The sequence below is a fragment of the Eleutherodactylus coqui genome, chromosome 10 (genome assembly GCF_035609145.1).
Source record: "Eleutherodactylus coqui strain aEleCoq1 chromosome 10, aEleCoq1.hap1, whole genome shotgun sequence".
Classification (NCBI taxonomy): Eukaryota; Metazoa; Chordata; class Amphibia; order Anura; family Eleutherodactylidae; genus Eleutherodactylus; species Eleutherodactylus coqui.
The window spans coordinates 129,501,106-129,514,278 of NC_089846.1; the positions used below are offsets into that span (position 1 = coordinate 129,501,106).

At 52.7% G+C, this 13,173-nt stretch overlaps 1 protein-coding gene across 1 annotated transcript in view; it reads left to right on the forward strand.

The window, feature by feature from the left end:
• The first annotated feature begins 5,341 nt into the window (after positions 1-5,341).
• The window catches only part of MOSPD1 (motile sperm domain containing 1), a 47,487-nt gene continuing 39,655 nt past the window's right edge, over positions 5,342-13,173 (forward strand). Inside the window, exon 1 of the mRNA XM_066581839.1 lies at positions 5,342-5,507. The gene's annotated coding sequence lies outside the window, so the exon portion shown is untranslated. The remainder of the gene's footprint in view (positions 5,508-13,173) is intronic.

Here is a 13,173-nt window from a genome sequence, read left to right on the forward strand (position 1 = left end):
CATGTGCCAAGATGATGAAGGTGCGGTGCACGAAGCAGTGGTGATGGTAAATGGAGGTTCAGTGCAAGAAGCACTTTGTGATGCTCAATGGATGTGCAGCAGGGAAGCTGTAGGGATAATGTTGAATGAAGAGGTTGGAAGCAATGATGATCATGAATAGATGAGTAGTGCTTGAAGCAGTGATAATGCTGAATGGAGCTGCAATGGAGGAAGCAGTTGTGATGCTAAATGCATGTGCAGTGCGGAAGTTGTAGTGATAATGCTGAATGAGGGAGCTGGAAGCAATGGTGATGATTGGTTGTGTAGGTGCATGAAGCAGTGGTGATGCTGAAGAAGGTGCAATACAGGAAGCAATTGTGATGCTTAATGGATGTGCAGTGAAGGAAGATGTAGAGATGATGCTGAATGAAGGAGCTGGAAGCAGTGGTGATGATCAATGATGTGCATTGAAGGAAGCAGTAGTGGTGATGATGAATGGGTATGTAGTGCAGGAAGCATTAGTGATGCTGAATGGTTGCACAATGCGGAAGCTGTGGGGATAATGCTGAATGAAGGAACAGGATGCAGTGCTGATGGTAAATGGCTGTGTAGTGAGGGAAGCAGATGTGATCCTGAATAAAGATGCAGTGCAGGGAGCAGTGGTGGTGATGAATGTAGGTGCAGTGTGAAAGCAGTAGGTATGATGCTGAATGAAGGAGCAGGAACCAGTGGTGATGGTAAATGGATGTATGCAGTGCAGTAAGCAGTGGTGATGATGAATGGCTGTGCAGCAGGAAAACTGTAGGGATTATGCTAATGGAGCTAGAAGCAGTGGTGATGCTGAATGGAGGTGCAGTAGGGAAGCTTTAAGGATGATGCTGAATGAAGGAGCAGGAAGCAGTGATCATGCTGAATGGGGATGAAGTGCAAAAAGCAGTAGTGATGGTAAACATGTGCAGTGCATGATGGAGTACTCATGATGAATGGTTGTGCAGTGCAGGAAGTAATGGTGATCCTGAATGGAGGTGCAGTGGGGAAGCTGTAGGGATAAGGGCTAATGCCCACGGCCAGATTTCCACCTCGTTCTACGCAGCGAAAATCCGCAGCGTTGCCCTGCAGCTATTAGGTTCTATTGAACTTAATAGCTCAATGTTCACGCTATGGAATTCCACCATGGAATTCCGCAGCGTGAAATAAACCGCGGCATGTTTTAAATGCTGCAGGAATACGTGCGGCCGACTTCCATTGTAGTCAATGGAAGCCGGCTCTCACGCTATACTTCGGCTGTAGCACAGCTGAAGTATTGCGTGTATACGTGGCCCCGCCCACCGCCGGCCGCATCATCTGACACTGCCGGCGGGTCACACTCTGTACAGTGCATGCAAGCTGGACTCGGACGGTGGATCCGGAGTGGTAAATATGAGGGTTTTGGGGGGGGGGCCATGGCGAACTCCGCTGCGATATTCCGCTGGCGGAGTCCGTCAAGGCCGTGGACATGAGCCCTTATGCTGGTTAACAAAATGTTTATTAATTTTATAATGGTCATAACAAATCAATGAAGACTTCCAACATTCCATTCATGAGTAAAGTCATAATGCAGCAAAGATTGAAGAGATAAATCAGGAGTTACATTGTCTGAAACTGGTTCTTGTATAGTTAATAAAATAAAATACTCATTTTCTGTAGGGATAATTCTGAATGAAGGCGCTAGAACAAATGGTGATGCTGAATGGAGTGCAGTGCAGGAAGCAGTGGTGATGAATAAAGGTGCAGGAAGCAGTGATGATGCTGAATGGAGATGCAGTGCAAAAAGAGGTGGTGATGCTGAATTGAGCTGCAGTGCAGGGAGCAGTGGTGATGCTGAATAGAGCTGCAGTGTACGGTGGTGATACTGTATAGAGTTGCAGTGTACGGTGGTGATGCTGAATAGAGCTACAGTGCAAACAGAGGTGGTGATGCTGAATTGAAGCTGCAGTGCAGGGAGCAGTGGTGATGCTGGATAGAGCTGCAGTGTACGGTGGTGATGCTGAATAGAGCTGCAGTGCACAGTGGTGATGCTGGATGGAGCTGCAGTGTATGAGAACTGGTGATGCTGAATTGAGCTGCAGTGCAAGAAGTAGTGGTAATGCTGGATGTAGCTACAGTGTATGAAGCAGTAGTGACGCTGAATGGAGCTGCAGTGCAGTAAGCAGTGATGATGCTGGATAGAGCTGCAGTGCAGAGTGGTGATGCTGGATGGAGATGCAGTGAAAAAAAGAGGTGGTGATGCTGAATTGAAGCTGCAGTGCAGGGAGCAGTGGTGATGCTGGATGGAGCTGCAGTGTACGGTGGTGATGCTGGATAGAGCTGCAGCGCACAGTGGTGATGCTGGATGGAGCTGCAGTGTATGAGAACTGGTGATGCTGAATTGAAATGCAGTGCAGTAAGCAGTGATGATGCTGGATAGAGCTGCAGTGCAGAGTGGTGATGCTGGATGGAGCTGCAGTTTATGAAGCAGTGGTGATGCTGAATGGAGTAGCAGTGTATAAAGCAGAGGTGATACTGAATGGATCTGCAGTGCAGGAAACAGTGGTGATGCTGGATAGAGCTGCAGTGCACAGCGGTGATGCTGGATGGCGCTGCAGTGTAAAAAGCAGTGGTGATTCTGAATAGAGCTGCAGTGCAGAAAGCAGTGGTGATGCTGGCTAGAGCTGCAGTGTACAGTGGTGATGCTGGATGGAGCTGCAGTGTAAAAAGCAGTGGTGATTCTGAATGGAGCTGCAGTGCAGAAAGCAGTAGTGATGCTAGATAGAACTGCAGTACACAATAGTGATGCAGATTGGAGCTGCAGTGCAGGAAGCAGTGGTGATTCTGAATGGAGCTGCAGTGCAGAAAGCCGTGGTGATGCTGGCTAGAGCTGCAGTGCACAGTGGTGATGCTGGATGGAGCTGCAGTGTAAAAAGCAGTGGTGATTCTGAATGGAGCTGCAGTGCAGGAAGCAATGGTGATGCTAGATGGTGAAGCAGCGGTGATGCTGGATAAAGCTGCAGTGCACAGTCGTGATGCTGGATGGAGCTGCAGTGTATGAAGCAGTAGTGATGCTGAATGGAGTTGCAGTGCTGGAAGCAATGGTGGTGCTGGATAGAGCTGCAGTGCACAGTAGTGATGCTGGATGAAGCTGTAATGTAGGAAGCAGTGGGGATAAAGATGAATGGAGCTGCAGTGCAGGAAGCTGTGGTGATGATGTTGACTGGAGCTGCAATGTAGGAAGCAGTAGTGATGCTGGATCGAGCTGCAGTGTATGAAGCAGTGATGATGCTGAATGGATCTGCAGTGCAGGAGGCAGTGGTGATGCTGGATGGTGCTGCAGTGCAGGAGGCAGTGATGATGCTGGATGGAGCTGCAGTGCACAGTGGTGATGCTGGATGGAGCTGTAGTGTACAGTGGTGATGCTGGATGGAGCCGCAGTGCACAGTGGTGATGCTGGATGGAGCTACAGTGCACAGTGGTGATGCTGGATGGAGCTGCAGTGCACAGTGGTGATGCTGGACGGAGCTGCAGTAGACAGTGGTGATGCTGGATGGAGCTGCAAGGGACGGTGGTGATGCTGGATGGAGCTGCAGTGTATGGTGGTGATGCTGGATGGAGCTGCAGTGCACGGTGGTGATGCTGGATGGAGCTGCAGTGCACGGTGGTGATGCTGGATGGAGCTGCAGTGCACAGTGGTGATGCTGGATGGAGCTGCAGTGCAGGAGGCAGTGGTGATGCTGGATGGAGCTGCAGTGTATGGTGGTGATGCTGGATGGAGCTGCAGTGCACGGTGGTGATGCTGGATGGAGCTGCAGTGCACGGTGGTGATGCTGGATGGAGCTGCAGTGCACAGTGGTGATGCTGGATGGAGCTGCAGTGCACAGTGGTGATGCTGGATGGAGCTGCAGTGCAGGAGGCAGTGGTGATGCTGGATGGAGCTGCAGTGCACAGTGGTGATGCTGGATGGAGCTGCAGTGCAGGGGGCAGTGGTGATGCTGGATGGAGCTGCAGTGTATGGTGGTGATGCTGGATGGAGCCGCAGTGTATGGTGGTGGTGCTGGATGGAGCTGCAGTGCACAGTGGTGATGCTGGATGGAGCTGCAGTGCACGGTGGTGATGCTGGATGGAGTTGCAGTGCACAGCGGTGATGGTGGATGGAGCTGCAGTGCACAGTGGTGATGCTGGATGGAGCTGCAGTGCACAGTGGTGATGCTGGAGGGAGCTGCAGTGCACGGTGGTGATGCTGGATGGAGTTGCAGTGCACGGTGGTGATGCTGGATGGAGTTGCAGTGCACAGTGGTAATGGTGGATGGAGCTGCAGTGCTCAGTGGTGATGCTGCAGTGTACAGTGGTGATGCTGGATGGAGCTGCAGTGCACGGTGGTGATGCTGGATGGAGCTGCAGTGCACAGTGGTGATGCTGGATGGAGCTGCAGTGCAGGAGGCAGTGGTGATGCTGGATGGAGCTGCAGTGTATGGTGGTGATGCTGGATGGAGCTGCAGTGCACGGTGGTGATGCTGGATGGAGCTGCAGTGCACGGTGGTGATGCTGGATGGAGCTGCAGTGCACAGTGGTGATGCTGGATGGAGCTGCAGTGCACAGTGGTGATGCTGGATGGAGCTGCAGTGCAGGAGGCAGTGGTGATGCTGGATGGAGCTGCAGTGCACAGTGGTGATGCTGGATGGAGCTGCAGTGCAGGGGGCAGTGGTGATGCTGGATGGAGCTGCAGTGTATGGTGGTGATGCTGGATGGAGCCGCAGTGTATGGTGGTGGTGCTGGATGGAGCTGCAGTGCACAGTGGTGATGCTGGATGGAGCTGCAGTGCACGGTGGTGATGCTGGATGGAGTTGCAGTGCACAGCGGTGATGGTGGATGGAGCTGCAGTGCACAGTGGTGATGCTGGATGGAGCTGCAGTGCACAGTGGTGATGCTGGATGGAGCTGCAGTGCACGGTGGTGATGCTGGATGGAGTTGCAGTGCACAGTGGTGATGCTGGATGGAGCTGCAGTGCACGGTGGTGATGCTGGATGGAGTTGCAGTGCACAGTGGTGATGCTGGATGGAGCTGCAGTGCACGGTGGTGATGCTGGATGGAGTTGCAGTGCACAGTGGTGATGCTGCAGTGTACAGTGGTGATGCTGGATGGAGCTGCAGTGCAGGAGGCAGTGGTGATGCTGGATGGAGCTGCAGTGCACAGTGGTAATGGTGGATGGAGCTGCAGTGCTCAGTGGTGATGCTGCAGTGTACAGTGGTGATGCTGGATGGAGCTGCAGTGCTCAGTGGTGCTGCTGACTGGAGGAGTACTGCAGGAAGCGCCGGTGAGTGACAGGCCAGCTCTGTGATGTCACGCAGCCGCTGGCCCGGCTCCGGGCTGAGCTGTCCTCGCACTGACAGAGGCGGCAGCAGCAGCTCAGCCTCCGCAGCGGGAGCTCTGACGTCACGGCTGTGGCTCCGGGGCGGCACTGCGGCCAGAGGCTGCTGACAAAGGGACGGAGAGCGGCGCGACGCGGCGAGGAGGAGGTGAGGGGAACCGGGGAGCAGGGGGCGGGCAGACACCGGGGGAGGAACTACGTGACATCCGCACACACGGCCTCACCTGACCCGAGCAGACACCGGGCCGTGGAACCGGAGCGCCCGCTGCTCTGCCTGCAGAAGGGGCGCATTGTGTGCGGCGGGCGGCGGGGAGGGGGTTGTTATGGAGACCCCGCAGCTCCCTGCTCCGCCGCACATCCAGGGCGACACTCATACCAGCCTGTCGTGTGCCGGGGGCTCCGGGGTACGGGCTGTGCTCACCTGCCGCCTGTGGGGAGGACATCTGCATGGAGGCAGTCATGGGGGTCAATGCATTGATGGGGGCAGTCATGGGGGTGAGTGCATTGAGGCAGTCATGGGGGGCAGTGCATGGGGGTCAGTGCATGGAGGCAGTCATGGGGGTCAATGCATGGAGGCAGTCATGGGGGACAGTCATGGGGGGCAGTGCATGGGGACAGTCATGGGGGTCAGTGCATGGAGGCAGTCATGGGGCAGTCATGGAGGCAGTCATGGGGGGCAGTGTATGGGGGTCAATGCATGGAGGCCGTCATGGGGGTCAGTGCATGGAGGCAGTCATGGGGGTCAGTGCATGGAGGCAGTCATGGGGTTCAGTGTATGGAGGCAGTCATGGGGGTCAGTGCATGGAGGCAGTCATGGGGGTCAGTGCATGGAGGCAGTCATGGGGGTCAGTGCATGGAGGCAGTCATGGGGGTCAATGCATGGAGGCAGTCATGGGGGTCAGTGCATGGAGGCAGTCATGGGGGTCAGTGCATGGAGGCAGTCATGGGGGTCAGTGCATGGAGGCAGTCATGGGGGTCAATGCATGGGGGCAGTCATGGGGGTCAATGCATGGGGGCAGTCATGGGGGTCAGTGCATGGAGGCAGTCATGGGGGTCAGTGCATGGAGGCAGTCATGGGGGTCAGTGCATGGAGGCAGTCATGGGGGTCAGTGTATGGGGGCAGTCATGGGGGTCAGTGCATGGGGGCAGTCATGGGGGTCAGTGCATGGAGGCAGTCATGGGGGTCAGTGCATGGAGGCAGTCATGGGGGTCAGTGTATGGGGGCAGTCATGGGGGTCAGTGCATGGGGGCAGTCATGGGGGTCAGTGCATGGGGGCAGTCATGGGGGTCAGTGTATGGGGGCAGTCATGGGGGTCAGTGCATGGAGGCAGTCATGGGGGTCAGTGCATGGAGGCAGTCATGGGGGTCAGTGCATGGAGGCAGTCATGGGGGTCAGTGTATGGGGGCAGTCATGGGGGTCAGTGCATGGGGGCAGTCATGGGGGTCAGTGCATGGGGGCAGTCATGGGGGTCGGTGTATGGGGGCAGTCATGGGGGTCAGTGTATGGGGGCATCCCCCAGGGGACAAATTATTACCACAACAAAGTATTGCGCTGCGTGTGGTAAGAGGTAATATGCGCCGCCGCGTCTGATCTGCGTCCTTCAGGAAGATCGCATTCCAGTTTGCGGATTTCCATAATGTCTGCTTCATTACTGCGCATTGACGAGCCTCCACGGATGTAACGTGTGGTGCAGATAGTCGCAGTGCGGCTCCGGGTCCACGGACCGCGCACAGGCCTCTGGCGAAGCGGGCAGAATTCACTTCTCCTGAGCCGATCTCTCACTTCACAGATTGGCGCAGTCGGACGCCTCGTCGTTCAGGTGGCTGCTGGTTCCGGTTGAAAGAGTGAGGGCTTCTTCAGACGGACATATTTCCGTACGCAGAATATACGCGCGCAATACGCAGAGAATGGAACCCACTGACGTCAATGTGTTCTTTTACAGGGACAATTCTTTTGCGTGTATTTCAGAGTCTATGGAAGGTGCGCAATTCTGTGAATGGTTAGGCTTAATTAGGGGGGCGCGCACTTATGAACATGCCTGCGTGTGCGAAAAAGTACAAAGTACAGTACAATGCGCCAATCCGTGCGCAAATCAAACTTGTTCACTGCAAAAATAAATTGCGCTGAGGCTCGCTTATTTGCGCATATGCTTGTCTGAAGAAGCCCCCGCGAGCCGCGCAGTACCGCCGTGTAGAAGTGAAGCGTAAGGTATTCACACGGGCGCAGCAGGCCATATCAGTCAGGGAAAATCTGACCGTTTTTCCACCAATTTCCCTGCAATTTTGATACATGTCCGATACACTTTTGCGCATTCTCATGCTAATCGCACGCCATGTGAGAGGGATGCATTTTTTCACTCTTAGCTAGGAAGTAATGGGCGATTTTTGAACAAGAGCCGCCCAGCAGCAGGACTTGTGATACTTCCGGTACGTGAGATCCATCTGTATCGCGTTCGCCCTGGAATATCGCCCGTGTATATACAGTCTTGGTGAGACTCCCCTATTAGTAATATCCGTGTCCGAGGCGGGTGGAACTCGCACAGAAGAAGAACCCAATAATGTGAATGAGATCTCTCACACTCGCGGTCTTCACTCGGACCGATGTCCTATTTTTGTGTGAGTGGCGCCTGAGAGCGGGCCGTGTAATCTGCGGTGAGAGCGGGCCGTGTAATCTGCGGTGCGAGCTGTCAGCAGGTATCTCGCCTGTGTGGATTCGGCTCTAGCGCCAGCGCACATCTGCTTCTCCTTCCCTTCTAGCTGTTTCGTCATAGGAAGGGCAAGAAAATGATCAGTTTTTGTCAATCGAAACTTAAAGGAGATGTCTCGAGGAAGCAGTTAAATTTTTTTTTTGCCCAGTCCCCCCCATTAAACATACATTACTAATTACCCCTGTAAATGACATTTCTAGCTGGTTCGTACTTACCGTTCCAGCGTTTCAGCAACTTATAAAAGTTTCCTCAAGATGGCCGCCGGCTCTTTCCCCGTCGCTCGCTGCAGCCCGACGTGCGCGCTCCCGAGATGCCGCCAGCTGTGTCTCCATGGCAACCGGACGCATCGCAGCCGCCGACCAGACGCCCCGCAGCCGCCGACCAGACAGCAGGTAACCGGCGCTAGCCCCCGGCTCCCCAGCGCTAGACCCTCAGCCCAGGTGAAGGCCCCGGAGCCCAGCGCTAGTTCCCCCGGCCTAGCGGCAGCCCCCCCCGGCCTAGCGACAGCCCCCCCGGCCTAGCGACAGCCCCCCCATCGCAGCGGCAGCCCCCCCCGGCCTAGCGACAGCCCCCCCATCGCAGCGGCAGCCCCCCCCCGGCCTAGCGACAGCCCCCCCATCGCAGCGGCAGCCCCCCCCGGCCTAGCGACAGCCCCCCCATCGCAGCGACAGCCCCCCCGGCCTAGCGCTAGTTCCCCCATCACAGCGGCATTTCCCCCCGGCCTAGCGACAGCCCCCCCCGGCCTAGCGACAGCCCCCCCATCGCAGCGGCAGCCCCCCCCCGGCGCAGCGACAGCCCCCCCCGGCGCAGCGACAGCCCCCCCGGCGCAGCCCGGCGCAGCGGCAGCCCCCCCCCCCGACAAATCACTTACCTGGGAGGCTTCTCGGGGCTGCTGGGCTGGGCTGGGCTTCTCCGCTGGGCAGCTCCAGTTTCTGCACCTTCCTCTAGGAAGGTACAGAATGGCCGCTGCAGCGCGCTCCCGAGCAGTGACAGCTCGTCTGCGCATGCGCAGAAGAGCTGTAGCGGGGAGCACACTGAAGCGGCTCGTGCTGAATGGAGAAGACCGGACTGCGCAAGCGCGTCTAAAAAAGCAAGCTGCCAGCGAATTTAGACGGAACCATGGAGACGAGGACGCCAGCAACGGAGCAGGTAAGTGAATAACTTCTGTATGGCTCATATTTAATGCACGATGTACATTACAAAGTGCATTAATATGGCCATACGGAAGTGTATAACCCCACTTGCTGCCGCGAGACAACCCCTTTAAGACTTTCACTTTCAATACATTTGTAAATTTTCCATTTTCATTCCCTTTTTTAAAAACTGGAATAAAACCACAATGGCCGCCTTCTGTTAACATTGTGGCGAATGGAGACAAACAAACGGAAATGTGTCCTTCTTTCCTTCCCATTTATGTATCCATTTTTCTTCCCCAGCAGGCACCGGGGCTCAATAATGGAATGATAAAGAACGCATCCATTCACATTTACTAAAAACAGGGAACGAATGGAAACATTATTTCCGTTTTTTGGTGGATCCTACAGACAGATCCATTTAAAAAAAAAACAGAAAGAAAGCTTTCCAATCTCTTACGTTTGATTTTTGGTTTGTATTCTTGCGTTTAGTTTTTTTTTTAAACAGGATCCATCTAGGGTGGAAAGGAAATGGCAGATGTGAGGCCGCCCTTACTGGGGCGCTGGTCCCGGTACATTCATAGGAGCTCCGCTGTATCAGTAACTACTCTGCAGACAATACTATGTGATTGGAATTGTTACATAGATTGCACAATATAATGGCGGCACAGTGTGTGGGCACCTTTTGGGTTGCTTTTGGTTGGTACGCTAAACCAGGTAGACAGATCATTTTTATTTCAATGGCAGGAAGAATAAACTGCTGCCAGGTGCCTGATCATGCCACGGTTAAGGAGTTTGGGATAATGTATATGGTCAGGAATGTAGTTATTTTTTTTTAGAATGCACACAGTGAGCTCAGTCTCCCTGCTGGCGGAATGTGGTATTACATGCTGAATCATCAAATTAAAAGCTGCTTGTTGTTTTGTTAAAGAGGTTATCCAGGGCTTAACTATTGATGATCTGTTTTTTAGGACAGGTCACCAATATCAGTTTGGTGGGGTCCGACTGCTGGCCTCTCCACCGGTCAGCTGTTAAAAAGGGGCCACAGGACTCGCAGGCGGACCCCGTTATAATCAGTAAGATCCGCCCAGTGCTGTTCAGTCTCGTCCAGAAACAGAACCGGCGAGGATTCCTGCACCCCCCCCCCCACACGGAGTAGAAAAGTGGAATCCCCAGTGCAGATGTGAAACCACCCTTACGCGAATAAGACAGCTGCAGAAAGGCCATGTGACCAATGAGCGTGACGTCACAAACGGAGAAAGGGAACATGGCATTCACCCAATTACCACAGCCCCTAGCAGCTGATTGGCAGGGGTGCCAGGAATCAGACCCCATAATCTGATATTGATGACCTATCCTAAGGACGGATCATTGATATTTAACCTCAGCTCTCCGCTCAGCGCTTCGCGGCGCTCTAACATGCGCACTTGCAATCATCACATGATATTTGACGCAGCGTTCGCCTCTGTGTACATGTGATGTTTCCGATAGCTGCGCCATTTATCGTCCAGAAGCCTCGTCTGTCCCCATAGATATTGTAAATACTCTCTAAGGAAAAATGCGTCCGTCCTCTGAGACAGGAAGCAGCTTCTCAAGTCATAAAAGTCAGGGCTGGATGAGGCAAGCAGGGTGAGTGCAGGAAATGACTGCTGATCCCTTTATGGAGACGCTGTTCTCTGTAGTCAGGATATATGTACTTCAGATCTGTCTGGGGTAGAAGGGCTTTTCACGAGGGTCACGGTTCATTCACACAATTACACATTTTGCCTTATGAGCCGACAACAGAGCCGGGAAGCGGAAATCAAACTGCAGGATGTTTCCCTGTAAATCTATCAGCAGAATGCAGGCTGCTCCCTTCGGCAGTCTATATTGTGCCTCCAGTACAGCCATAGGACATTGAATTTCCTTGCAGTTTCTTTGCTTCTTTTGGTCTAATTTGGCCCCTGAAAGGAACTCTCTGTTGTATTATGAGAACTCCCACACATATTACAGACTAGGGGATTGTTATATCTACCATTCCCCACCGTCCCAGCATCTATAAGGATTATGGGACTAGAACTATTAGCCTCCTTTTATGGGGCAACCACAGCCAGACACAAATTTCCCATGCTGCCCGAAGTGCCGACATGATGAGTAAGGGACTGTTCACTTTAGGATGGTTGTCTGAGATATCTTTAAAAATTTGACCCCCATGACAAGGAATAATAAATGAGTTAATATCTCTCCCTGTTGGAGACTCCGGGTCTCCTCCACAACGCGTTGTGTACAGGCTGCAGCAGCCAATCAGACAGCCCATCGCTCGATCACTGAGTTCTGTGATTGGATGCAGCAGCCTGTGTATGGGATGTCACAGGCTGCTGCAGCCAATCAGACAGCCTATTGCTCGATCACTGAGTTCTGTGATTGGATGCGGCAGCCTGTGTATGGGATGTCACAGGCTGCTGCAGCCAATCAGACAGACCATCGTTCGATCACTGAGTTCTGTGATTGGATGCAGCAGCCTGTGTATGGGATGTCACAGGCTGCTGCAGCCAATCAGACAGCCCATCGCTCGATCACTGAGTTCTGTGATTGGATGCAGCAGCCTGTGTATGGGATGTCACAGGCTGCTGCAGCCAATCAGACAGCCCATCGCTCGATCACTGAGTTCTGTGATTGGATGCAGCAGCCTGTGTATAGGATGTCACAGGCTGCTGCAGCCAATCAGACAGCCCATCGCTCGATCACTGAGTTCTGTGATTGGATGCAGCAGCCTGTGTAAGGGATGTCACAGGCTGCTGCAGCCAATCAGACTGCGCATCGCTCGATCACTGAGTTCTGTGATTTGATGCAGCAGCCTGTGACATCCCTGTAAACACTGGGTCATGGGGGAGATCCGGAGCTGCTGATGGGGAACTCACTGGAAGCTGAGAGAGGCGAATATTAGATCATTTATTACTTTCAGTTGAGGGGGTCCTATTTTAACATAAAAATATATCTCAACACAACCCCTATAACCATCCGTGAATCATATAGGTATGTATACCTTAAAATGTATAGCTTCACATACCCATAGGTTCATACCTTCTACGTTTCACCTCCTGTACATTCGTGTACTTTTTTTCGTGGGATAGAAAAGTGTAGCATAGCACTCATCTCCCACAAAAAAGGCAGGAAAATGTATATATATATATATATATATATATAAAAAATTTTATTTATTTATTTTTGCATTACAGTCTGTGAAAAACATCTGGAAATGTATGACTATATATTTTGTGGCAAGTTGGGGTCTGCTTGCCACAGGATCGCCCCAATTTGGGATGCCGGAATGGCCACCTCACATGAAATATGCTCCAGAGACATGGATTCTCTTTAGTTCTGGCTCCTGCCAGCCTTTATTTCACAGCACACAACAACGTAAATTATATTCAGTCCACAAAGCTTGGGGTTCACAACCCACCGGGTTCTCTCACTAACCCCTCCTGGGGTGTCTGGAGGGTGTCTCTTCCTCCCTCAGACCAGGTGACAGACCCAACTGGTCCACACTGGACCTCAGCTTGCAGCCTGTCCTGCACTGCCAAGGCTGTAACTTTCCCCTTGCTTCTGGCAGGAACTGGCTTAAATGCAACCATTTCCTGATACACCAATCAGGTGTTAACCCTATCTCTTACTTTCCCGGTATCAGACTGCCTGACTAGCACACTCCACAGGTCATTCTGATACTGCACTACTACAATTTCCATACATGTAACATAAAAGTTTTTTGTTCCCCAATGCCTTAAAGGGAAAAAAAAGTGTACAACTACAAAACTTTATTAAGAAAAAATATATTACAGTGCAATTAGTATCTAACGTATAGAATGATATGACCGTCCGTCTAACGAATACATTTTAAGAACATACAGGTGTACTTTAAAGGGCATACGTTGGTATGTGAACAGCCCCTTACTTAACTTAAATGTCTCCTCTTCATAGCCGTTAGTAATCTTCC